Source organism: Nyctereutes procyonoides, unplaced genomic scaffold, assembly GCF_905146905.1.
Source record: "Nyctereutes procyonoides isolate TBG_1078 unplaced genomic scaffold, NYPRO_anot_genome, whole genome shotgun sequence".
In the NCBI taxonomy this organism is placed as follows: domain Eukaryota; kingdom Metazoa; phylum Chordata; class Mammalia; order Carnivora; family Canidae; genus Nyctereutes; species Nyctereutes procyonoides.
This window is the reverse complement of record NW_026575148.1, coordinates 4824074-4850688: the sequence shown is the minus strand read 5'-3', so window position 1 is coordinate 4850688 and position 26615 is coordinate 4824074. Positions and strand designations below refer to the sequence as shown.

Sequence of the window (26615 nt, the reverse complement as noted above, 5' to 3'; positions counted from 1 at the left end):
TGAACGTAGCACTCAGTGACCCATATTTGTTCCAATAAGGATAAATGGATGTCAGTACGACTGGTGAGCCATCAGATCTTGTTGAACAGTAAAGAGGTCATCTTGTCTGGGTAATTTTGGTACCACAGTACTAGTGTATCACAATGAGACAGCCTGATGGCTGTGGTAGCTTCTCAGGTGTCACCAGTCCAGGGAGCAGCCAGTTTAGCCACTCTGCAGCCTGGAACTTGGAAGAATCCTAAGAGAACCAGGCACATTGAAAACCCTTTTTAGGGCAGCCTGGGTGGCCCAGCGGTTTAGCGCCACCTTTCAGCCCAGGTGTGATCCTGGAGCCCCGGGCTTGAGTCCCACGTCGTGCTCCCTGCATGGAGCCTGCTTCTCCCTCTGCCTGTGTCTCTGCCTCTCTCTCTCTCTCTGTGTCTCTCATGAATAAATAAATAAAATCTTAAAAAGAAAGAAAAACCCTTTTCATTTCCCCCCCAGCACAAGGCTATATGCCAACATTGCCCTCTACACCAAGATGCGTTCTCAGATAGGAGCAAGGGTAGGCAGTAGGACTTCATAAGACTGAACATTTTCTTGGGTTGCCTAGCCAGGAGCATAGTTACCTGTGAGGGTTGTTATAATTACTAGGTGGAACTAAACTTACTGAGTTGAACTAAATTATAGTCGCTTCAGCTAGAAGTAGCTCTATTTTTATTATCCGGAAGGATGAAGAATTTTTAAAGAGATTGGGTCAGTAATAGAAAAATAAAGGCATTTTCTTTCCATATAGGGATGTGAATAAACGGAGACTCTTTTTAAAATTATATTTTATCTTTGTTCAGATAATTTGGAAATGGGACCAATCTAGGAGACTTTTTATTAAAATTATACAAACCAGTGTTGCATACTAGAGAAAGGCCTTTTGGATCATAGAGTAATTAGTCTGGTTAATACTATTTAAAAAATTCTAACCCATTCATAATTCCAGAAGGTCTACAGTGAGGGTGGATGTGACTTCTTTGAAAATAATTCCTTGAGAGGAAAGCAAGAAAGGCCTGGTTTGTGAGTATAAATAAGTTTTAAAAATTACAGTTATCTCACTTTAGAAAAGTAGTCAGGCTCGGGGTGCCTAGCTTTTGTCAGGGACACAGAAAGTTCCATCTTTATTTTGATGGACGAAAGGAGAGATTAGTTTGAACAGCTGATTTTTATTCCAGTCATTCCACAAACTGTCAGGGTTTGTTTGGGATTTCTTCCTAGTAGGCTGTTTATCACTCTGACTTTCTTTGTTCTTCCTGGCTTTGATCTCAGTGGACCAGATTTTTGTCCTAAGTAACTCTAGGGGAATTCCAGGACAAGAGCAACATTCTGATTTGATGTTTGGAAGCATTGGTTTTGCTTTCTCCATCATTTGTCTTTGCTACTCTGTGTGCCTCTTTCATTTTCTTCTTTTACTTTGGTTCATTTTAGGAGTGCAACATATCAGAGAAACAAGAAGAAGATGGGTCTTCTACAGAGTTTCTCTTTCAGATTGATTTTTCAAAGAGCTGCAGAATAGCAGTAAATGCCTTGCCCTGGTTCTGCCACATGGGAGTCAGTCCAAAGACAAGTGTTTATTTTCTTGGTGAAAAATAATATCTCAGCCTGTTTGTGTGGAGTGGTTACAAGCATTGAATTGCATTAGCTGATTATTGTGAGGCCTAACCCTTTGTAGATATTTTTTGTTTGATTGTTGTAAAATGTTTTAAAATCATAGCCAATTTTTGGTTCCTGGTATTTTTTTAGAATACTCATAGATTTTTGGTTGTTTTAGACATGTATATGTATGATTTCTGCATATATATATTTTTTTCCCCAAGTGTTATTCCCTTTTGCAGATTCTTTTCCCTTGATAGAAGTGTGCTTTATACTTATATACTAAGGGATCCTGTGAATCTGAATAGATCTAAAACAATTTGGAATCAGTATTGCTTAGAGGGTCTACAAAAATGATTTATAAGACTATAACACACATGCATATATATTTAAGGTCAAATAAAAATTGGATATATATCAAATTTAAGATGGTTTGAGAGGGCTAAATTGACACTTTGGCTGGAATTGTAATAGTCCAGTGCAGTGCAATGATCAGAATCACAGAAAATGTCTCTCTATATATAATTATTAACAAAGATAACATGAAATCATAAACTGACTTTTACTTAGTAAATACAATATATTTAGCGTGCAGAAACTTTTGAAACATGGAGAACAGTAGCAAAAAGGGATAGGGGCAGCCCGGGTGGTTTAGTGCTGACATCGGCCCAGGGCATGATCCTGGAGACCTGGGATCAAGTCCCACGTCAGGCTCCGTGCATGGAGCCTGCTTCTCCCTCTGCCTGTGTCTCTGCCTCACTCTCTCTTTCTCTCTCTCTCTGTCTCTCATGAATAAATAAATAAATAAAATCTTAAAGAAAAAAGAAAAAAGGGATAAGGGAGATCTTGTAATTGAAGAGGTGGAAAACAGGTGAGGTGACAGGTGCCATCTGCTCTGGGAAGCCTTTCTACAACGCTCTGTGCATTTAAGCGACATGATTCTTTGGTTGAAGGCAATGACACTACTTTGATAATATCATTCCTTGGCTACAAAAGAGTTAAATATATATATTTTTAAATCTGGCCTAAAAATGGCCCATACCTAGCACTGAAGCTGCAGAACAAATTTATGCTAACAAAGAGACTGAAGAAGATGATGTGACTAACATATCCCTAACAAACTATGCCTGTTACTTGCTATGCTATATAAAAATATTTATATAATTAGTCACCTCTTGTATAAATCTCTAAAACATGTGAATCTGCTTGTCATTATATACTTAAACCTTCATTCTTTATGTGTTACTAGCTCTTTGCATCATTTCTTTCTCTTATGGCCTATTTTAAAATAAGGACCCTTTCACTAGCTCAAATAATTGGAGAATCACCAGTTGGAGACATTTTCCATAGAGATTAGAACAAAAGGCAATAATAGGAATAAATCTCTGGAAGTTGGACTTCTTATACCAAGAGTATACTCCCTTCTCACTTATAGCAGAAATATCCATCATTTAGGTCTTTGTCCTTTAAGAAATTACCAATTCTTTCCATGTAGTAGTTTGTCCTCAGAAAATACTTTTAATGCAATCTATGAAATCTATTATATCCTTGCTGAATTTTCAAATCAGATTTTAGTAGTCAGTCAACTAAAATGTCAGTGAAAATGTGTAATTTATTATCTTTGTCTCAGCTTACAAGTTAACACAACACAACATAACATATTGATGGCAAAATGTAAAGCCTCACATAAACAAAAACAAAAGGCAAACAGATGGAAGCTCAACACATAGGAGAATAGCTATGGGGTAGAGAAAATGTATTTATTTCTTATTTTCATTTAGCCATCTACATTATGAAATTGTTGGCAATTATATATATTTTGGGCCAAAGTTTTGAATGAGAAATTAAACTATTCAAACTAATTTTCATAAATTATGAAAATGCCATAGACTGTTCACAAAGTAAAATTTATTAATTCAGTTTCATACTATTGGAGAAGGCATGCTGATAGTGCCCAAATTCCTCAGGGCATTCAACAAAGGCATGTACCAGAAGAGTCTAGGAGAATGGCCTAGTTCTGAGAAGACTAGACCATCTGGGGAGAGCCCTGGCTAATCCCAGGGTTTTCATTTTTTAAATTTACCCCAGTACATAACTAAACCACGTGAAGAAACGATAGAAGTTGACATTGAACTTCAAAATTTTACTAAGCCCAGACTAAACCTAAAATGTGCTTCTTTTACTGTATCACAAGTGAATATCAATTTAAAATGGAGCCAAACTAAGAAAATGAAGGTGCCTCCAGATATTCCTGAATTCCAAACCTAAGTGAATTTAGAACCATGACCTTTAGCCATGAAGCTAAGATAGGATTTAAAAGACTTCCCTAAAAACAGCCTGTTCCTCAGCCTTGAGATTTAGTTAGTATACATTTCTGACAATCATGCACATGAAAGAGGCTTTGAAAGAGCACTTTCCAGAAAACCAGTGCATTAATCTGGAGACTTTGAGGTGCCTGTCCATGATTTGTGCTTTAACCAATCCTCTTCTTCCCCCTAAATATACTTTTCTTTTTTTCCTTTGTATTACACATGTGCTGATTTCTCTTTTACCAAACTCTGAGCCCTTTGAACCAGGAAAATGGTCTACAATGTCAGCTTTGTTTCTCTCTGTCCTCTCTTTTGAGAATCTAGATTCTGGAATCTTTGTATGCATAAACTACTTCACACATCCTTGTATGTAAAGGATACTAGTAAATAAGACTACTGAGATCTAAATACTTTCTGCAATGTATAATTTTGTCTAACATTTTTTCAGGGAATAGCTTTGCAAGTTGAGTGAACCAGTTTATAGCAACTCATGTTGTACCATAATTTTACAAACTCTATGAAAAATATCAGGGGCACCTGGGTGGCTCAGTGGTTGAGCATCTGCCTCTGACTCAGGGCATGATCCTGGAGTCCAGGATCGAGTCCTGCATCAGGCTCCCAATGGAGAACCTGCTTCTCCATCTGCCTATGTCTCTGCCTCTCTCTCTGTGTCTCTCATGAATAAATAAATAAAATCTTAAAAAAAAGAAAAAGGAAAAATATCAGCTCACTCTGTAGTACTATATATTAAATATATGTAGAATATAATCAAGTTTGTAAACTAAAACTTATTGAACTAAGTTATTCACCTAACAGTTATTGAGTTATTAGTGGGTACAACTAATAAGTACTACTAATAAGTACCACTCTGGATTGGATATTGGGGGTGCAGTTTAATATCCACAATCCTCAAGAACTTTATTTAGCTCTAGAACTTTACTAAGTGACTACTTCTCTGTATTAAGTACTGTTTAAGATGCACTACCATCTTTTCCTCATTTAATTATCATAACAGTTCATGATCTCCATTTTACAGATACAGAAACTAAAGATCACATTTAGATCTTTCATCCATTTTGAGTTTATTTTTGTGTATGGTGAAAGAGAGTGGTCTAGTTTCATTCTTCTGCATGTGGATGTCCAATTTTCCCAGCACCGTTTATTGAAGAGACTGTCTTTCTTCCAGTGGATCGTCTTTCCTCCTTTATCGAATATTAGTTGACCATAAAGTTCAGGGTCCACTTCTGGGTTGTCTATTCTGTTCCATTGATCTATGTGTCTGTTTTTGTGCCAGTACCACACTGTCTTGAGGACCACAGCTTTGTAGTACAACCTGAAATCTGGCATTGTGATGCCCCCAGCTATGGTTTTCTTTTTTAAAATTCCCCTGGCTATTCGGGGTCTTTTCTGATTCCACACAAATCTTAAAATAATTTGTTCTAACTCTCTGAAGAAAGTCCATGGTATTTTGATAGGGATTGCATTAAACGTGAAGATTGCCCTGGGTAACATTGACATTTTCACAATATTAATTCTGCCAATCCATGAGCATGGAATATTTTTCCATCTCTTTGTGTCTTCCTCAATTTCTTTCAGAAGTGTTCTATAGTTTTTAGGGTATAGATCCTTTACCTCTTTGGTTAGGTTTATTCCTAGGTATCTTATGCTTTTGGGTGCAATTGTAAATGGGATTGACTCCTTAATTTCTCTTTCTTCAGTCTCATTGTTGGTGTATAGAAATGCCACTGATTTCTGGGCATTGATTTTGTATCCTGCCACGCTACCAAATTGCTGTATGAGTTCTAGCAATCTTGGGGTGGAGGCTTTTGGGTTTTCTATGTAGAGTATCATGTCATGGGTGAAGAGGGAGAGTTTGACTTCTTCTTTGCCAATTTGAATGCCTTAAATTGAACACCAATAAAAAAGAAATTTATTAAAAAAACCCAAACAATTAATAAAATTAAATAAATGGAAATAAATTTTAAAAAATGTTAATTAATAAAAACAAGATTAAATTAAACAAACAAAAAAAGAAATTAAAGATCAGAGAAGTTAATTGTTTTCCAAAAGCTGAAATCTCAATCAAGATGTCTGATTATCAAATCTATGCTTGCAAATATGGCCAGAAGACATGTTTTCTGGTTACCAGAAATGTTCTAAAAGTGAATTGGTTTCCAACTCTGAGATTTGGGGAGAATTCATAAGAAAAAAACAAGGTATTTTAATTCTCTTGAAAAAGAAAATCTAGCAACCGTTCCATATGGCAAAAATTGGCTGCAGCTGAGTAGCAGCTATTTGCTTTATACTGGCCATTTTCTTCCCAATCTGATGTAGTTTCCAGTGGCTAGCTGCACTTCCTTATGTTATTTGCATTGTTCCTGCAGGCATTTGTGTTTAAGACTCCTATATTCTTCCATGTTTTCTAAATGTAATTCATTTTATTAAAAAAAAGCATACTGGGACCTAATTAACAAGTAAAATATATTAAAATTTGGCCTTATTAATGTTACAACTATTGGAGGGGAAAGTATAGGTAGGACAACAGTGAACTTCTTATTCCAGAACTCCAATATTAGACAGCCTTTCCCAGCCTATATAAAAAAAGACAGGCACATTTAAAAAATAAGCACGAAAAAAAATAAACACGAAGACAAAAAATTTCTATAAATTAACAACACAGTTCATTAAAAATCAAAACTTTATGAATGGGCCTAACATAGCTGGAGAAAAGCTTAGTAACATGGAAGATTCATTTGTGGAAAAATCCAAAATGGGACACAGAGAAATGAATAGATACCAAACATGAGAGATCATTAAAGAAACATGGAGGATGAAATGAAAAAGTTTATTACATACTCAGTGGAGTTTCATACAGAGAAAGTAAATGGAGAGGGGAAATATTCAAAATAATAAGGTCTTAATACTCAAATCCAAAACTTGTGAAGACATAGTGATGAATTCAAACATCATAAACATGCAAGTCCAAATGAAGACACATAGATATTGAAATTGCATAACATCAGTGATAAAGAGAAAAATTTAAATGCAAACAGAAAAGATAGATTACTTGCAAATGGGTGACACTTATTGTCAAAAGGTAGTAGATTAATGTCTTTAAAGAATTTAGGGAAATTATACTTTGCATGGTCCAAATTATGCTCAGCCAAATTACCATGTAAGAATGATAGTAAGATGAAGACTTTTTCAGACAAGAAAGATAGGGCATTTACACCCTAGACAAATTCTGAGAGAACTTTAAAAGAGTACATTTAAGTAAGGAGAAAATCAACCACAGAGGAGGGAATGAAAATAATAAAAGCCTCAGTGAGCAAATTAATTTAAAAATATATATTAGCAATCTCAGGCAGCCCGGGTGGCTCAGCAGTTTGATGCTGCCTTCAGCCCAGGGCCTGATCCTGGAGACCCTGGATCGAGTCCCATGTTGGGTTCCCTCCATGGAGCCTGCTTCTCCTTATGCCTGTGTCTCTGCCTCTCTCTTTCTCTGTGTGTGTCTCTCATGAATAAAATATATATATATATAAGCAATCTTGTCAGAAGATAAATCTGTTTTTGGAAGGTGGGCAGTTAAATGAGGGACTAAGTGATAAATAATAATATAGAACTAGAAAGAAGATTGAATTAAAATTTTCCATGTTCTTGATACTGTTTGAAAAATAGGTTATATATATTGTTAAAGATAGATTTGGGGTAAAAAAAATGCATGCCAAATATTTAAGGCACTGATTCAAAACATTTAACAATGTACATGGTCTGGACAATAGCTAATTATAAAAGGACACTGAACAATGAGAAAGGACAATATTTATAAGCAACCGGGACTGCTATTCTGACATCTTCCAGTAAATATAAGCTGATTCAAAGATAGCCATTAAAATAATGGGAATGAATGAATAACTTTCCAAAATGTAGATGGAAAAAAGGAAATAGAGAAATTTTTATCAATTCTACAAGATTAAAAAACCGAGGTCTAGACAAATTACATGACTTGCTCAGATCACTTAATAAACCGGGTGGGGTTAGGAGTAAACTTGGATTTTAATTATGTCTAGTGTTTCTATACTGTGGTATTTGGCCCCACAAATTCAGTTTTCACATCAATATTTTATAAACATTTACTAGATTTATTTTCTTATTTCAGGCAGATGTATGCTATCATCATTATTGCTGATTCATATTTTAGTAGTTTTTAAATATCTCCATTTATGCTTTATAGAGGATTATTAACGAGTGCAGCTCTAAATGTTAATATCCCTTAAAAATATTACCTATAATTTAAGCTTTTAACAATGTGTATATGTTTTAAATTTTATTAAATAGAAAAGTATTGCTATCTCTATTACAGGCATAAGTAAATGGCTGTTATTCAAAAAAGTAAGAATTTGTTCTGTGTATTTATAAAAGGACTTTATTTCTTCCACTTCAGTTTTCCTGAGGGAAAGATATTTTGTCAAATTTTATCTCTCTTTGTAACATGATTTCAATGGGTAAAACATGATTTTCTTGATTAAATGATTTATAGTATCCAAAGCAACAAGTTTGAAAGCTTAAAAAAACAAGCAGTCTAGAAATAATTCTCTTTATCATTTTTTTCTTATCTTACATTTATCCTTTGACCCCAAATACTCCACTAGCAGTGTAAGTTAGCTTCCTTTTTCAATAGAAAAAGAAATAGGAGAAATGTTTTTTTAAGATTCTGTTAAAATTGTGTGATATCACTGGGAAATTGCTATCAAAGTTTAGTAATGACATAACTACTTCGGAAGTTAACCAAGGAGATTTTAGGTAGTGTAGTTTTTAAGAGTCCAGTTAAATCACATCAAACCATTAAAAAAATGAAAACCTGTCATTTAAGGGAGTAACCATTTTTTGAGCACCTACTGGGAGCTAATTACCCTTTTATGATAGGTAATTGGTATAATATTTATTTATTTATTTATTTATTTATTTATTTATTTATTTATTTATTTATTTATATTTTTTTAAAAATTTTTTTTAAATTTATTTATGACAGTCTCACACACACACACACAGAGAGAGAGAGAGGCAGAGACATAGGCAGAGGGAGAAGCAGGCTCCAAGCACCGGGAGCCCGACGTGGGATTCGATCCTGGGTCTCCAGGATCGCGCCCTGGGCCAAAGGCAGGCGCTAAACGGCTGCGCCACCCAGGGATCCCTTGGTATAATATTTAGTAGTATTTTCCTTGTACACGGTGCTGAGGAACTTACATGGAAGGGAGAACCAAAGAGAGAAGGAATGGAGAAAAAAAGTCTGAGTCAGAAACATAGTTACCTAATTGGACCAAAGTTGGCCATTGCCTACAGAGGACCTGAGAGAAATTTTTTTTTTTCCCTCATGAATCAGCCTAGATTTAGAGAAAAGGAATGTTGTTATGGGATGAATATATATATCATGAGGAATCAGAGAGAGAAGCTGCTGAGTATCTTTTGGCATGAAAATAAAGGATTAGCTTGGGCAGGCGCAAGGGATCAAACCTAAAGCTATGGAAATTATACTTATTAAATTCCTGCAACCCTTTGGGCTGCTTGATTTAAGTGCCTTCTTTCTTAGTTTCAGACTTTACTGTCTTTATGTGTGTACAATGAGACATGAATTTCTTCTGGGAAAACAAAGAGAAGAAGTCTGATCTAGTTGAAATGACTTCCGAGGATGATGAGTCCCTTCCTCTGGCCACCAGCATGCATGCTCTCCGTTACCCCACACATGACTGACAGGACAATGGGAACCGCTGTGACAGTGGATGCTGATGTGCACCGGGGATACCACCCTTGGTCTGCCTCTAGGTTTTGGGTCACCTCTGACGATGACGTCATGTCCCTTGGCCATAATGTAAAATAGATTGCCTTCTTGGCAGTAGGAAAAGTTGCATCTCCAAGATATCATTTTTGGATCTGGTCAGAATCCTATTGCATTTGAATTTTAGGATATGTTCCTGTTCTACTTGATTCCCTCAATTATAGAGCTTTACCTCCGGTATCAACTGTTTTCCATTACGTTTTCACACTGTAAGTTTCCCAGAAAAATTCATGCCAGTTATTATTATTTTTATGAGTTTATATGCTCAAATACAAAACATACAAAATAGGCTAGAATTTATTAACATGAAACATTTAATACAGAAAGAGATAGGGCATTATAAAGTTATATGTCACGAGCATATTGAATGTGCCCAATTGCTTTTAAATGTCTAAAGTATAACCATTATGTGCTATTATAGGGATTATAAACTATATTGAAGTAATATATTCAAACATCCAAAAAATCAAAGTAAATAAAAATAATTCTGCTCATTGGCTCACAGTTAGGAAGGAATGAGAGTAATAACAATAAAATAATAATGTGCAGGCAAAGACAAATACGTCGTGCAGCAGCCTGAGCTGCGGCAGGCCCTGATTCAAGGGAGGGAGCCGGAGGCTTCCAACTCATAAAAATGAATATTTGTCTGCCAGGGGAAGACTGCACACATCTCTTTGCCACTCTTGCCCCCTAGGGGCCTCTTCTGCCCTGCCTTTGTCCCCAGTGAGGGAGGGGGCAGAACAGAGGGTATAGATATGGCTAGGAACATTTCATTCTGGGAGCTTGCGACTCCAAGGAGTAGCTGAGCACCTGCATCTCCAGAGAATAATTTAGTGCCTGGGTCACACTGACCTTGCATCGTGGAGTCTGTGATGAAGATCTTATCTGGGCCTTTCCTTAGGGTTTATTCTCATTCGAAGATGAAGCGAGGAACCTTTTCAAGTCTTATCATTTAGCAAATGGGAAAACTTAGGGATAGATGTAAATGATACCTTATTCCACTTCAATTATTTTCCAGAATCCCCTTGCTGAAACCCAGCATCACTATTGTGCATGGTGGCAACCGTCAGCTTGTTTTCTCGGGAACACAGGATAGACGCAGGTGTTGTAGGACAATGCACATTTACTGTCTTATCCCGGGGCTGCCCCAGCCATGCTCCCTGGGAGGGCCTCCATGTGCTACTTCACCATGGAGCCTCACCGAGGTGAGCAGTGGGGGAGAGGCAGAGAACCTGGACGGGCAGGCTGGTGCTGGAGAGGGAGCAGGGCAGAGAACGCTTCCTTGTCAGCCCTTGTTAGTCACAGTCATAGGCAGTACAGCAGAAGATCAAGCTCATTACAAGGAAACATTTTTTCTTATGGCAAAATGTATGAAAATCTTAAAGGTCAAGCTGTATGCTAGGAATTGTTGAAGAGCCTTTGAAGCATTTGCTAACTGAATCATGAATTATAGTGTATGTTAAAAATGATTATGTGTAAAAATAAGACACATACAGGGTTGAAAGTGACTTTGAAATTCCCCTTATTCATGTACATATGTGAACCTGAAGGACGTGTATCCAGTTTTATATATATATATATTTTTTTTTTTTTAATAAAATTTTTGTTTTAGGATTGTTTCAGGTTTGTGGAATAATTGCAAAGCTAGTACAGACAGTATTTTCCACATCCCTCAGACCCGTTTTCCCCTATTATTAACATCTTGCATTAGTATGGTATTTTTGCCACAAGTTATGAATCAATATTGGTATTTATTAACTAAAGGGCATACTTTATTCAGATTCTCTTGGTTTTTACCTGTTGTTCTTTTTTTTTTTTTTTGCCCTCTGTTCCAAGAACTCATCCAGGAAGGTAGTTTGCATTCTCTTAGTGAGTAATTATGTGGATTATCCTCTCATATCCTTATCTGCCATCTATATGTTCTCTCCAGTGAGGTGTCTTAGATCTCCTGCCCATTTTACCATTTGACGTTTCTCTCATTCTTGCATTCTATTCTGCTACAATCTACTCCATCAGATTTATGTTTTGTAAATATTTCTCCAAGATATGGCCTGTTTCCTCATGTAATACTATCTTTCAAAGGGAAGTTTTCAATTTTGATAAAATATAACACATTGATATTTCCTTTCATGAATCATACTTTTGGTGCTGCATCCAAAAACTTATCACCCAATCAAAGGTCACCTAGATTTTCTCCTACGTTTTCTTCCAGAAGTTTCACAACCTTGTATTTAACATTTAGGTTTATGATCCATTGTGAGGCAATTTTTGATAAAGGTATGTAGTCTGTATCTAGGTTCAATTGTATGTATGACTGTCCTATGTTCCAGCACCATTTATTGAAAAGACTGTCTTTTCTCCATTAAATTGTACCCTTGTCCAAGATCAGTTGACAATATTTGTGTAGGTCTATTTCTGGAGTCTGTATTCTATTCTACTGATCCTTAAATATTTCAGGTCACAGTCTTCTTTCCATGAATTCTGGTGGAAAGTCTACTATAATTCTTGTTATTTCCCTCTAGATAAGGTGTCTTTTCCTCTGGCTTCTCTCGATATATTTTTTTTCCTTTTTCCATTTATTGCAATATGAATATGATATGCCGAGGTAGGTTTTTTGTTTTGTTTTAATCTATGTTTTAAATTCTATCATAAATCTTGACAATTTTACTTTAAATATTTCTCCTGCTTTGTTCTGTCTTTTATCTCTATCAGAGATACTCCAATTAGGTATTTGCTATACTTTTTGAAGCTGTCCCATAGTTCTTGGATGTTTTGTTTGTTTCATTTATGTTTTCCTTTGCATTTTGGTTTCTGTTAAGCTATCCTTTAGCTCACTGATTCTTTCCTTGGCATGCTGGTCTCCTAATGAGTCCATTGCAAGCATGCTTCCTTTTTACTATGTTTTTAATACTAACATTTCTTTTGAATTCTTCCTTAGTGTTTCCATCTCTCTACTTACATAAACCACCTGTTCTTGAATGCTGTTTATTTTTTCCATTAGAGCTCTCAACATATTAAACATAATTATTTAAAAATTTTGATAATTCCAACATCTGCATTAGTTCTAAGTCTGGTTCTGATGATTGCTTCCTCTCTTCACACTGTGTTTTCTTCGTTATTTTTGTCATACCTTGTCTTTTTTTTTTTTTTTTTGAAAGCCAGGCATATTGCATTGGATAGTAGCGACTGAAGTAAACAGGCCTTCATTGCAAGGATTTATGGACATATGGCTAGGAATTTGACTGTGCTTAATGACTGTTGTAGTTACAGGTATCACAGGCTTTAAGGGTCTCTCTTGCCTTTATTTTTCCTTCCTTCTAGACTTTGAGCTTTTCTAATACTTCTCCACAGAGGAAGTCAGTGCCTTGCAGCTCTTTCAGCCATAATCCACTATTATTATACTGGAGCCCTGTTGGTATGGTAGGAGGATGTTGGGGGAAGGAGAGCGTTCTATTGCCTTCCAATTGAATATCCATGTTCTGGTGGGCCTTTGTCTGGTGGCTATGACCATCAAACATGTGCCTCTATTTATCTCGCTCCCCCACTTCCCCTCTAGTATCCTTTCTGACTGCAGACTTAACCATTCTTTTTCCTTGAGGCACTGACTCCTACTGAATATGGTTTCTTCTCCTTAGTAAAGCAGAAACGCTATAGGGAACAGGAGTCAAATGATTGGTTGGCCCTAAATGGAATAGAGTTCTGGCAAATCTTTCTCTTTCTCCCTGGTGCCTTCGTCTATCTTTGTTATTGAGAAAGCTTTGGGAAATTTCACAATGATTCTCCTTCCCCTCCCTCTCTCAGAGCCATGAGTGTATCTCTCATAGATCTTCACTATGAGAACATGGTAGGCTTCCTGCAAGTAGAGTCCATAAAAGTATGAAGGCTTCCCTGAGATTGTAGTCCCCAGTAGTTTCTTATTCTCATACAATACAAATTCAGTTTGTAAAAATTAATCTTTTAAGTGTTCCTACGAGTTTACAGCTGCACATAAACACATCTTGTTTGCTTTATCTCAGGATGTTCCTGTGTTCTTGATTTCAGGGTAATATTTTGCCCTGCAACCCTCAGTGCTCTAAAAAGGCCAAGAAAAGTCATTGATTTACACATTGGCCAGCTTTTTTTTTTTTTTCTTTTTGGCTGGATAAGGTGATGTGTTCTAAGCTCTTTGCATATTGGAGCTGAAACCAAAAGTCTACATCTGTTAATTTTAGTTTTCTTTTTTCTTAAGGTTTTATTTATTTATTCATGGGAGGCACAGAGAGAGAAGCAGAGGGAGAAGCAGCTCCCTGTGGGGAGCCTGTTACGGGATTCAGTCCCAGGACCCTGGGATCATGAACTGAGCCAAAAGCCATCACTCAGCGACTGAGCATCCCAGATGCCCCTAGTTTTAGTTTTCTTCTAAATGTAATGCATAGTGTTGTGAAACATGCCAGATTTACACCATCATTATTTCTACTGTTGTAATTTTTTATCATATTTCTCCTTGCTCTCATTGGAAACAAAATATTCAATCATCAGAAACTTCATCAAGCTCAGTTTCTCCATTTTGGAAATCTCTTAATTTGCTGGATTTTAATCAAAAGCTAAATAAATTCTAGGCAACTGAAAGAATAAAGTGGAATAAATTTGTTGCATTGGAAGAGTTCAAGGTCTAGTGGTATACACAGACAAGTACTAGGACACATACATGGATAGAGTGCTAAGAGCACAAAAAGGCAGTTAAAGCAAACACCAGGTTGAGGAAGGTTCTGGGACAAGTTGATGGAATCAAGAGTAGTGTTGAAGTAGGTGGAGAGAGAGGAGGGAGAGAGGAACATTGCAGCCAAAGTGAAAGCATGAAGGATCCATGAGACAGTGTGTGAATCTGCTGTGGGGAGGTGGGCTCTCCTAAGGCATTTGATTTTATCCTGAAATCTATGTAGGAGCTATTGAAGGGTAGTAAGCTACCATATGTTTGGATTTGCCTTCTGTACTGAGGACTCCCACAGTGATGGGGGGATGAGGTGGAATGTCTGAGACAACAGAGAAGCTGGGTGAGGGCTAAGGCAGCTGTGGAGGTGAGAATTAGGAGGGTCTGAATTAAGGCAGTGCGAAGGGGGTGAGCTAAGCGACAAATACATATCCTATCAATGTGCACATATTGTATATGTATATGGTATACTGGGAGAGTATAAGAGTTAATAAAAATCCAAATGAGTTCCAGGTTTCTGTGATTTTGGTAATAGGAGGAGGTTAGTGCCAACCACTGAAATGGGATTGAAGGTGTAGGAAGAACAGTGATGTTTGGAGAGAGAGGGGGAAGGACAATAATGATTTTTTTCCCCTCTATATTTCAAAAAGAAAAAGAAGTATTTCTTTCTTAAGTATTCTAAAGACCCACTTTATGGAGAAGGAGAGGTAATAAAAGAGGTTGCCACAACAAATCAAATTGTATAATTTTCTACTCTTGAATAGAAATTGGAAACCGTTATCATAGCTACGTTTCAAAATCAAATGCAGTCTCCTAATTCAGACCATGCGCCTTCATCAAGAGGTCATGTTCTCCTCTGCTCTGGTGACTCCAGAAAGACATTCTGTTTTTTGTTCTCCCACACAACTAATTATTGGGTAGGAAGATCTGGTTAAAAGGATAAGAAAACAGGTGGTGGAAACATAGCTACAGGTTAAACACTTTATTTAATCACTTCCTGACTGATAAATGAGGGATAATCTTTTCAAAATTAGGAAAGGAGATTTCTTTTTTTTTTTTTTAAGATTTTACTTATTTATTCATGAGAGACACACGGGAAGAGGTAGAGACAGGCAGAAGGAGAAGCAGGCTCCCTATGGGGAGCCTGATGTAAGACTCAATCCCAGGACCCCAGGAACAGGACCTGAACCAAAGACAGACACTGAACCACTGAGCCAGGTAAGGAGATTTCTAACTTCTGCAAAAATTCCTTCATACTTGTAACTACACAAGTAGTTGTTCAGATTCATGGAAAATTCAACTAAAGTTTTAGAGGAGCATCTAACCTAAGGCCCGAATATTATTTCTTTAGGCTAAAAAGTATAATTTAGTAGGTACTTCATAGTTATAGGTAAGTTTCCTATGACTAGGTATCCTGATAATCATTGTAATTTCCTATAATATTGCTCATATATCATTTGAACTTTCTTCTTTGTTTTATAATTATATTGCAGACTGTTTTTGTTTTTATTTTTAGACCTTGAGCCCCCACCCCAGGAGTAGAAGTGAGTAACATAATAGTTGCTCAGTTAAAAATAATCTTTCAACAAATATTTACTGTTTAGGAAATACAATATTATCACTGCCTTTACAGAAGTGGTGTGTTACAGAGTAGATAAATTTAGACTGTGACTTCTGAATAACCGTGACCATCTTTTGAAATAGGTTATATTAAGTAAAGAATTAAACCAGATCCTTCTTTGAAATTGAGAGAGAAAATTATTTTATTATAATCCATCAGAAAAAGCAAGCACTTTTGCTTTAAAAATAAAGACATACTTTGTTGACAGAACTCAAATGGAAGTATATAATAAGTCACTAAAAATAATAGACCAAACTTTTAAAAAACTTGAGTGATTGATGTTGAAGCACACAAAATCTAGTCAAAAGGGAAGTCCCAGAAATCTTTAGAATCATATAATAACACATACACAGTTTCAGTTAGGGACATCCTTACACTTAAAGTTCTAGTGTTTATACCATAATGAGAACTCCTATGTATAATTATTACTCAATATTTGTGGAAGATAATGAATTATCTTTCACATTAAGCTATGTTCCTCTTTAAATATTGGATCTGTGAGGTTTTACTGATATGCATGTTAGGCTATGCACTAGTAGGTTCACCTCTGCTCTTTCAAATCACAGAATGAATGGAAACCATAAACTGAGCATATACTGTATCAGTTAAAGATTTACCAAATGAGTTCCCGTGGTTTCTCTCTCTCCCAAAATGCATTCCCTCATGTTGGAAAAGATCTCTGAAGCGGAATGCATCCTGGTCTTTAGGCCTGAGGGTACATTATTTCAAGCATATCAGGCTGCCTGGTCTAGTGCCTTTTACATGGGAAACATCTAAAGACCCTGTTCCCTCACAAAGATTTCAGTAAAAATCCAAATGAAATTGATTCCTCCTTCGGCTTTGTTTTGATTTGGGAGATAGGAGTTCTGACTTACTTATTATCTTACATTGTTTTAGCTCACTTGGCTAAACACAAGGAAGAAGTCACCACAAATTGTTTGTTTACATAAATTGACACTGTCTTTTTAAAATCATGTGCTGGGTTTCCTTTTTATTAAAAAAAATGTTATTGCAAATCCATTAGTAGGTACTATTTAAGATCTATTTTAAGATGTGAGGTCTATTAATTACTGAAATTCATGTAATATCAAAATAATGGTCTCTTGCAAATGTTTAAACTATGTTTAAACATAGTTTAAACTATGTCATAAGTTCATAGGGCTAACTTAAATGAGTCTAAGTAGAGTGCTCCATTAATCAGATGAATGCCATATGTCAACTTCTAATGAATTTTTTAAAAAATCCCACATTTTCTTGATTTTCTCCCTTTAATTTGTAAATAGAGTTGCGTATCATACCTTGAACTTCAAAGGTAGATTTGTTGGTTTATCAATTCAAGTGTTATATCAGATTGTAGAGGTGATTTCCCTCCTTTGGGAATGTCATTTGGTGATTTTCTAATTAATGCACTACCATGAGCGAAGGCGACAGATTAACTATAGCATGAGCAGGAACATGCTAATTCTTCACCGAAACTCTCAACAGTTGAGTCACATGCAGTTCCAATTATTTTGCATGTTTGGCAATCTTTCTTCCCCGGTGGAACAATAAACATTAACTCATTACTGTGAAAGAAGCTTATGAAAACATGGTTGACATAAATTACTCTCTATTAAAAATTTTTTATTACAATACCAGTTTTCCTTTTTGCAACATTATAGAGTTGCATTTTATTTTTTAAAGGACATGATCAAACATTCTCCACAAATATTCCAAATTTGCTGTGGGCCACTAAAATGTCAGATCTCTGATAGTTTTGTTAATTCATTCATTTTCAAGATGATATACAAAACAGAGAGGAGAGTGGGATATATTATAATCTGAAATTTAGAACTCGAACAGAGACTTCTTAAGGGTACTAAGGGGGTGACTAAAAAATCACAATGCCTTTGTGTCTCAGATTTGTTTTCCAATGCCAAACATTCCTAGAAATACTTAAATTATAAACTCAATGTCCTTGTATTTACAACTATGGTAGTTTTAACATGGGTAGTTCATGCCACATTTTCCCTTTTTTGGTTTTACTGAAAACACAGATAAGATCATTGGACATCTCTGCAGCCTTTTTAGAGGCAAAGCTGACGTCCGGGAAGGCTTTGGTGGGCGGCCTCCGCTGTCCAGGCCCCCTTGTGAAGGAACCTTCTGTCCTGCAGTGGGATCGCAGCTTCTTGGAAAGGGGAGCCATTTATCACAGTCCTAAATGAAAGCATTCTTTGAACACAAATGTCTTTTTCTCCCTTTGTCTAATTACTGAGAGGAAAAGTGAGAAGGAAATGTCAAAACAGAGAAACAGTGGTGTATAGAGAGAGCAGCCACTCTGGAGCTCAACCGGCTTTTGTGAGGGTCTGGGCGATTTGTCAAATGGTTGTGGCATAAGTCAAGCTCTGAGGTTGAAAGGTCTTGACCTAAGGAGTCCTGGAATCAGACAGTGTAAGCAAGGGGTCCGCTAGAATTTTCAGCTGTAGTGGAGATGAACAATAATGGGAGCTGGACATAACAAAACCTCATTTGCATAATTCAGGTAAGTAATTTTATTGAAACTGACAAGGATGTGACAGGCTAAGAAAGAGACGAGAACACACTCTTGCTGGGAACCACTAAAGCTCCTCAGTTAGGTATGTGAAAATAAATGACAGCTAATCTCTTCACTAAAAAATCTGTAAACAATGCTATTTTACCCAGGACTCACCCATGACCTTTTGTAGAGCTGGCTATAGAATCTTTAGTTTAGTCTTCCAGAATATAGCAAATAGAATGGACCAAATTTAAATTATGTTTTAGCCTTTAACTCATAAAAATTAGTCCCCTGAATAGGAGATCCTTCCAAGGCAGGTCTACATGAAGAGAGAGTAGCAACTTTTGTAAGTGGATGGTTATCAAAGATTTGAGATCCATACTATAAAAAACCTTATTTTTGCTTAAGAACAGTTTTTTGGGGGGAGAAATTTTAACTCGGGTAGCTTGTACTACGAATCTAAAAAAGTGGAATGCCTTTAACACTTGAGCTTGCTGATATGTGTTCAAGAGATTATATTAATCTTTACCAGCTGATCTTTTCAGCTGTTTTTGTCTTTCTGCTTCACAAGGTGTGGATTTCAAGACATGAATTTAGTATTGATACATAATTTTAAAAACTGGAATATTTAATGCCTAACTAATAAATGCTGTTTTTGAATTTTGATAAAATCTTATGACATCAGCAAAAACTACAAATTAGATTTTATGTGGCCTGGATATACCTATCCATAAAAAAAAAAAAAAGCAGTAGAAACGGTAAGGTTATCAATAAAAGGATTTCCTTATTTTAGATAAGAGAAACGAAATTCTTAAAAGCACTCTCACTGTCCTATATTTGGCTTTGCTTTTATGTGTGGATCACCAGGAGATAGCTACATATCTTTTGTAAATCCAGGCTGCTCACCAGTCATTGGTGACTTTTATAGGCAAGGGCAGTAATGGATGGAAATAGTAATCAGGGTAGAGGAGAATGCTACTCAAACCTAGTTTGCCAGAGGAGAACCATGTCTGCTGTGCCCTTCAAAGATGAAAAAATATGAAACCTACTTAGTCACATACGAGTAGCAAAATCTCTAAGATTTTCTGGGTAGCAAATACACAAATACTCTTTCTGCAGTATATGGAACACATATATAGTTTGACCAAAATGTGGATCATTCCATCGAATGGGAAGCAGTTGAGAGTTCTGGCTAGATCAAATGTGGATCTCAGTATTATAAGCAGTCTAATGCATAATTCATGAGGCTTAATGAATATTCCAATTCATGACAGCCAACTGGCTCCATAGGTCACACCTCCTAGTCTCATATAAATAAAGAATGAGATACTGGAAAGCATACCAGCTGAACCAAACTGAGTGCCAAAAACATGCATATTAATGAGGCACTATAATAGATACTTGACTCTTTGGAAGTGCCTATATTGGTTTCCAGCTACAGAGGGAAAGAAAGTTCACAATGTACCTTTAAACACACCATACTGTGTACCATAAAATGCAGCTCTTTCTATGAAATATGGAATGAAATTACACTGATGTGATTTCAGATTCAGTCATTAACTCCATAACATCCTCTGACACTTCCATCAACACTGAAACATTCTGGAAAGATCCCTACCCCCTGCTCCCATGTTCCTTTGCAAGACTCAACTTGGTAACTAGGGAGAGGAAGTCCTTCAACAGTGCTGTTCTTTTATGTGTTCTGTTTAGTCCTTGGATCAGGATGAATGGTAGCTCAGATGAATGCATTTGTGCCATTTTTCTTGGCCCCAGACTATGTTTCCTCACTACCATGACATCTGAACAGAAGGAGAAAACATCTCCCTTTTGTAGCAGGCTAATTTAATTTGTACCTTCCACCTAGGGGTAAATATGTTTGTCTGTCTGTCTGAACTTTTTGCCTACTTTCTTTTCTCACGGGAAACCCTACTGAGTCGAAAGCAGGAAATTGCTTAGTGCTTTAACTTTATTTTAAAGTAATTTAATTTTAAGTCTTCTCACACCCACCCTAAAGTGAAGCAACTGTTGGAACCCCCTCGGGATACCCTTAATGACTTCTGCATGTCTCCCGTGTCACAGATGTCAAAGGCTTGTTGTTTCGGAGGTATTTTATCTTTCGGAATAGATGGTTTAAAAGAGATTGCTTTGGGTTTTACCCACAGAAGATGTGCATTTGTTTTAAAAGAATGAAGAAAAAAATCTTGCGGCTTTTACATTGATTCACATCCTTCCAAATCCATATTACAAGTTATTGATTTTTACTTGATCTTAAGTTGATCTTGGGCATTATTTGTGGCTTGACCTGTTTGATGTAGAATTTGTCAAAGATTTCAAGTAGACTACCAAAAAACACAAAATAGCAGTAATTCATTACTCAAAAACTATGAAATGTCTAAGCATTTGATTTGAATATTGTTACTGTTTCTCAGGGCCTCTGGAGTGAGCCTCTCAAATGAAAGTTATGGCAAAGAGCAAATAGTGTATTTATTAATAAAACCTTTTGAATAGAGGAGAATTTCTTGTTTACATGAAATGTACTTCTCAAAACACAATTTAGTTTCTTTTAATTGTAATAGTTTTCAAATGAACTATAGGAAAATATTGCTGTTTTGTTTATGAGAACACATTCTCATACTTTTATCTCTAAATACCACTTTTAATAGAGATATAACCACAATTAATAATTTCACATTATAAGAAATAAGATATTTTTGACATTTCATTATAAGCAGGGCTTGTTTAAAAGAGAAAAATAACTTTGTTAAAATTATGTTATTAATTCCTATTAAGTGTAAAAGACCATTCTGAAATATATTATTAGCTTATAATCCAGGAACCTTTAACTACTCATTGCCAGACCACTCTTAGTTTTTGGTACCATACCATGATAAGTTATATTTTCATGCATATAATTTAGAAAGAGTATCAATAATAGTAATAATGTTAATGACAAAATCCTATTAGTTGAGCTTGAATTCTTAACTGTATGAGTTAGTTGACAAGATAATTCAATACATTAAAAGGATTTTATGTAATTGAATGAATACTTTTGAAAATTTCTTATATTAAAATATTTAAATATCTTCACATGAAGCTGCATATTTAAAAACACATGGACAGATATGGCTTTTTCTGAAGAATTCTCAACTGTAAGAGTATTACAGTTGGGTATAAGAATTTTTCAGTGCCTCCAGAAAGTCTGAGTTTTGCACTTCAGATCTATGTTTCTTCAAAATATGTCAAAACATTTTCAATTCTAAAATTTTCATTGGACCACTTTATTTCTAAAGCATTACTTCTGATAGGGAAGCCAAATATAATTAGTATGATTTAAATTAACAGAAATTTGATAATTTGATTCATTGCTAGAGAAGTTTTTCATCTTTTGGGGGGCTCTAAACTGGCACAAATTGCTGCAGAAGAAGAGAGGTATCTCTGGTACAATAATGTGGCATTTCCAACTGAATCCAAAATTGTGCATGAAGGCTAGCCACTAGTACATTAGAATCTGAACCTGGAATTGGCAAGGTATATCTGTAAATGGCCAGGAATAAATAATTTAGGCTTTGGAAGTTACATATGGCCTCTGTCACATATTTCTCGTTGTTTTGTTTTCTGTACAACCCTTTAAAATTTTGAAAACCATCCTTAGACTGAGGGCCATGCAAAAACAGGCCACAGGCTGGACTTGGATCAATGACCCTAGTTTGTTGACTCCTAATCTAAGGTTTTAAAACCTGGTCTAATGTTGCAAAACATCTTCTTGTCCTCAGACATATCGTTACACAGATGATCATTTCAAGTGCACGATTTCTTTTTTATTTTATATTCTACTATAATTTGTGGAAGGATATCTTATCTATAAGGCTTTATATATTTATTCTATTTGGAGGGCTTAAAATTTTTAACTTCTAGTACTTAAAACAGTCCAACAAACGCTATCATATTTCTTACCTATACATGATATTCTTTTATCAGCTGAAATTGTTGTAGTGGTGGCAATGGGGGGTCTGGACAACTTTCAACAAAGTCTTAGCTTTTCTACATTGCTGCAAAGTGAATGATTCTATGTAAACATTTCTCCAATTAACTTTAAGAGAAAATACTACAAGGTACAGTACTATATGCATTTTACTTGTGGAATTTTTCTTTAACACACGTTTGAAGCCAAAGTCTTTTAATTTGAAATAACACAAGATGTCAAAGAATTCAGGATATTTTTTCCAGCAATTACTTCAAGTATATCAGTAAAATATAGTTTCTCTAATCTTTAAACTAATATGATGTGGATTCCCTCTGACATACCCAAAATAGTAGGTCTACAAAGGCAAAGCTCTCCTCTTTGTAAAAATGCTTTTCTTTAAATTAAAGTATCTGGATGAAGTGGGGATTATCTTTAAAATATCAAAATGCATTTTCCAGTCTGCCTTCCCCACCTTCATCATTAACACAGTGCATACTTAATGACTGTGTTTTGGGGCCAAATTTTCTTCAATCCTACCACAGTTTATTTCCGCATTGCCTGTCTCTCCCAGTTTCTACACTCATCCCAGTCCCATGATTCTCTTTCACAGTGTCTGGAGATGGGACTGCTCACCAAACAAATGCAGAATGTGAAATAGATTCACTGGGTGATGAGGGGGAAGAGATTTTTGCCTTTAGGCAGGTTGTTATTTTAAATGCAGCGCTAAAGATATTATTTCATTTTACAGTGATACTTAGGCCCTAACATTTTGTCTTAATACAAAAGAGATCATGGTCTAATGGCCACAGGGTTGATTCCTACCAACAGGAGAAATGCAAAGGCTACTCAGACCCTGCTGGAGGTGGTAGGGAATAAGAAGGGGGGTGATATAAGGGGGAGTCTTTACCTTAGAGGTATAAGAACCATTTAGCATCAGGCAAAGAACTATAAGGATGAATATTTAGTTGGTGGCTTATCCACAACCTTTGCTTTTTTCAACAAAGGTTATTTTGTGCCTACCATACATATGCCAGGGGTGGCTTTTTGGCTCCAGGGATATAACATGAAAAAGATCGTCTTTGCCCTTAAGTATCTCTGAATCCTTTCTTCCATCTTGATTGGCTTTTTTTCCACACTTGTTCAAATCATATCTCTATAGTCATCACAAAGGCCCCCAGATCCTAAAATATGTAAAATTTACTTCAAGTCCTGTAAATGTCATGGTCTTTTAGGTTCAGTACTTATTGTCATCATCAGTGAATTTGGCTGTTTCTCCCACTAACTAGGAGTTTAGAAATCCCCTGATCTTCATTAAAAAATGTATGTGTAGGTCCACAGGTGCACTATTCTGTCAAAGGACCCCTAGCTTTTTCCTGTGTCTCAGAATCCCATAAGCCAGAAGAGATTAAGAAACAGTGAAATAGACTCTCATTACTTAAAGGCTTTACTTCTTTGCCATGAGAAATATGGTAGTATTGTGAAAATAACATTATCGCACCTAATAAAACTAAAACTTATTCCTGAATATCATCTCATACCTGATCCATTTCAATTCCCAGATATACTCCAAATATGCTTTGCACCATGCACCCTGTCCTTCAGTACCTTTTTGATGATGCTCTCGCTTGCTGAATGGTTACCAGCAGGCATTTCCCACGCTGGTGGGAATACTCTGTTCCCTTGGTTCCTTGTGTGAAAGAGTTGTTTTGAAGCTGATGAAATGAACTTTTAATAGCAGGATCAAACAGTCTTTTTTTTTTTTTTTTTTTGGTCAGATAAGGCAATGAATTCATCTGTGACAGAAGTAGAGGCACTGGACAATACAGAGATTTGGAATTACAGTGCCACCTATCCTGTACTCAAATATATTATTCCTGTAACATGACTGTCCAAAGTGGCTGAGGACAGAGTTCGAGGACTTCTTTGAGATTAAAAAAACCAAGATGTATGACTGTCTTTTTTTTTGCTTCCTTTTTAATAATTGTTTGATATTTGACAATATAGGTTTAAACTTGCTTTCACTATAGCATTCCACTTTGTCGAAAGGCTCAGAAGAAAAAAAAAAGAAACATTTCATTTATTCATCCCATCTCTTCTTTTAGTGTACATAATAAATACATGATTATATCAATACCAACACCCATACACATGACACAAAATAAACAAGTGCATATAAAATTACTTACGGATTTGTTAATTTTCACTGCCAACCAGTACCAGAATATTTTTGGTACCGCCAGACTAATCCAGCCTCTACAAACAGTGTGGAGAGATTGATAGATTTTTAGATATTGGCACATGTACATTTATAGCTATTGACAAAGCTTAACTCTTTTCAAGAACATTCCAACTAATATTGGCATTCTGTTTTATCCGTTGACACTCAACATGATGTACTGTGGAAGACTTTAAGACTTTCAGTGTTTGACTAAGCTTTACAGTCATTAATGTTTAATCACTTACAATTCAGTAAGCATTGTACTTTCATTTTTTATGTGGCTTGTTTATCTATGTAAAGTAAATCAACAGTGCCTTCCTGATAGGCTCCCAGTACGTTTATAATCAGTCCCTTTAGTGATCAGTGATGAATACGGACACAACTATTTGGAATTACTTCCTTGTTTTATATATATTCTGAATTCAATATCCCTTTCACAACAATTATGATAAAAGTAAATTCTAGCCAAACTCTCCGAATCTATGAACATCTTGGTGGTGGGAGAGCAAAGATAATATTATCTTTTTTCCCCCTAATGTACTGTTTAAAATGTGTTGTGTGTTCACGCACTATTTCTGTACTATAAAAAAAATGGTTACATTAAACAATATTTTGGACAAAAGAGACTTTTAGCCATCGAGAGAGTCAAAATTTCATAGTATTCATCCTTAAGGGCAAGTACAACTCACTCCCTGGAATGGTTACCCCGAGGAAACAATGACGGAACCTTGAACCATAGTTCTGCACATGCCACTGCGATGAATGCACACTATTGTGTCATCATCATCAGGACACTAGTGAGAGACAAAATGCACTTGGCCAAGGCCAGGGGAAATGGAGACACAAAGAACCCAATTCAAGCAAAGCATAGTGGGTAGAGGGCACATTTGTCGAATTTTAACAGACTCCTGGCATTTGTATTTACTCTTTGTTTACATTTGGGCTTTTGCAGAAATGCTGAAGTGATTTTGCAAGTCCTCACTGTATATCGAGAAACTGAAAATGTAGATAGATAAAAGCACAATTTGTTACTTAAGAAAATGTATTAATGTTCCCAGAAATATTTTTTAAAACTGGTTTCAAAGAAACTAAGAAACAATTGGAGACTATTCATATAACAAATAAAAATGTCATTTTCTTTTTACAGCTCTCCAAATGGAAAAATACAGTTCTGTTTTTCCCTTTCGTGAAACTGGCCCAAAGTGTGAACAAACAAGCCACGACCAGGCTGACAGGTACTCAGTTATACTTTACTGCCGTTAGAGTGCCACCATCGTGTCCAATATCACATTCTCCATTCATCTGTCTATATTTGCAAGAGAAAAGATTCTCGTGTGTAGCTCTTTTTTAAAAAAAAGTTTGAATGCATTGTTTATTCTGTACTGTCTATTTTGAATACATCTTCATCTTTTATTGACATATAATTCACGGCCACTGAAGATGGCAAGAAGATAGGTCAGTAATGCAAAAAATCAGAAAATTAGATCCATTGTAACCTTCGAGAGAATTAGGTAAAAGGCTGAGCCAGAGTGTCTGTGTGCTGACTGAAAGGGTGGCCGTAACTGAAATGCCCAGAAGGGAATGGCACAGCTGGCTTCCTGCTGCCCCCACCGGGTTAGGCTGGGGAGCAAAGTTGCCTGGAGTTGTCCTACTGCGTTCACTTCAGCTTCAGTGCATAGAGCTGCCTAGCAAGTCAGCTGCCAGGGTCAGACATAGGGCCCATTCTTGGAGGCGGTTCTCTGGACTCCCAGGCTGATTTTGCAAGGGCCTTTACATGTGGCAATGCCTTACCTCATGTGCTTGCTGCTTTTGCAGACGTGGGTTTCCGAGGCGCATCTATGA

General features: G+C 36.2%; 1 long non-coding RNA gene across 1 annotated transcript in view; it reads left to right on the top strand.

Annotated features, from left to right (window-relative positions):
- The window catches only part of LOC129501612 (uncharacterized), a 46893-nt gene extending 20906 nt beyond the window's left edge, over positions 1-25987 (top strand). The window contains exon 3 of the long non-coding RNA XR_008662772.1: positions 25921-25987. This is a non-coding gene — a long non-coding RNA (uncharacterized LOC129501612). The remainder of the gene's footprint in view (positions 1-25920) is intronic.
- Positions 25988-26615: the final 628 nt, after the last annotated feature.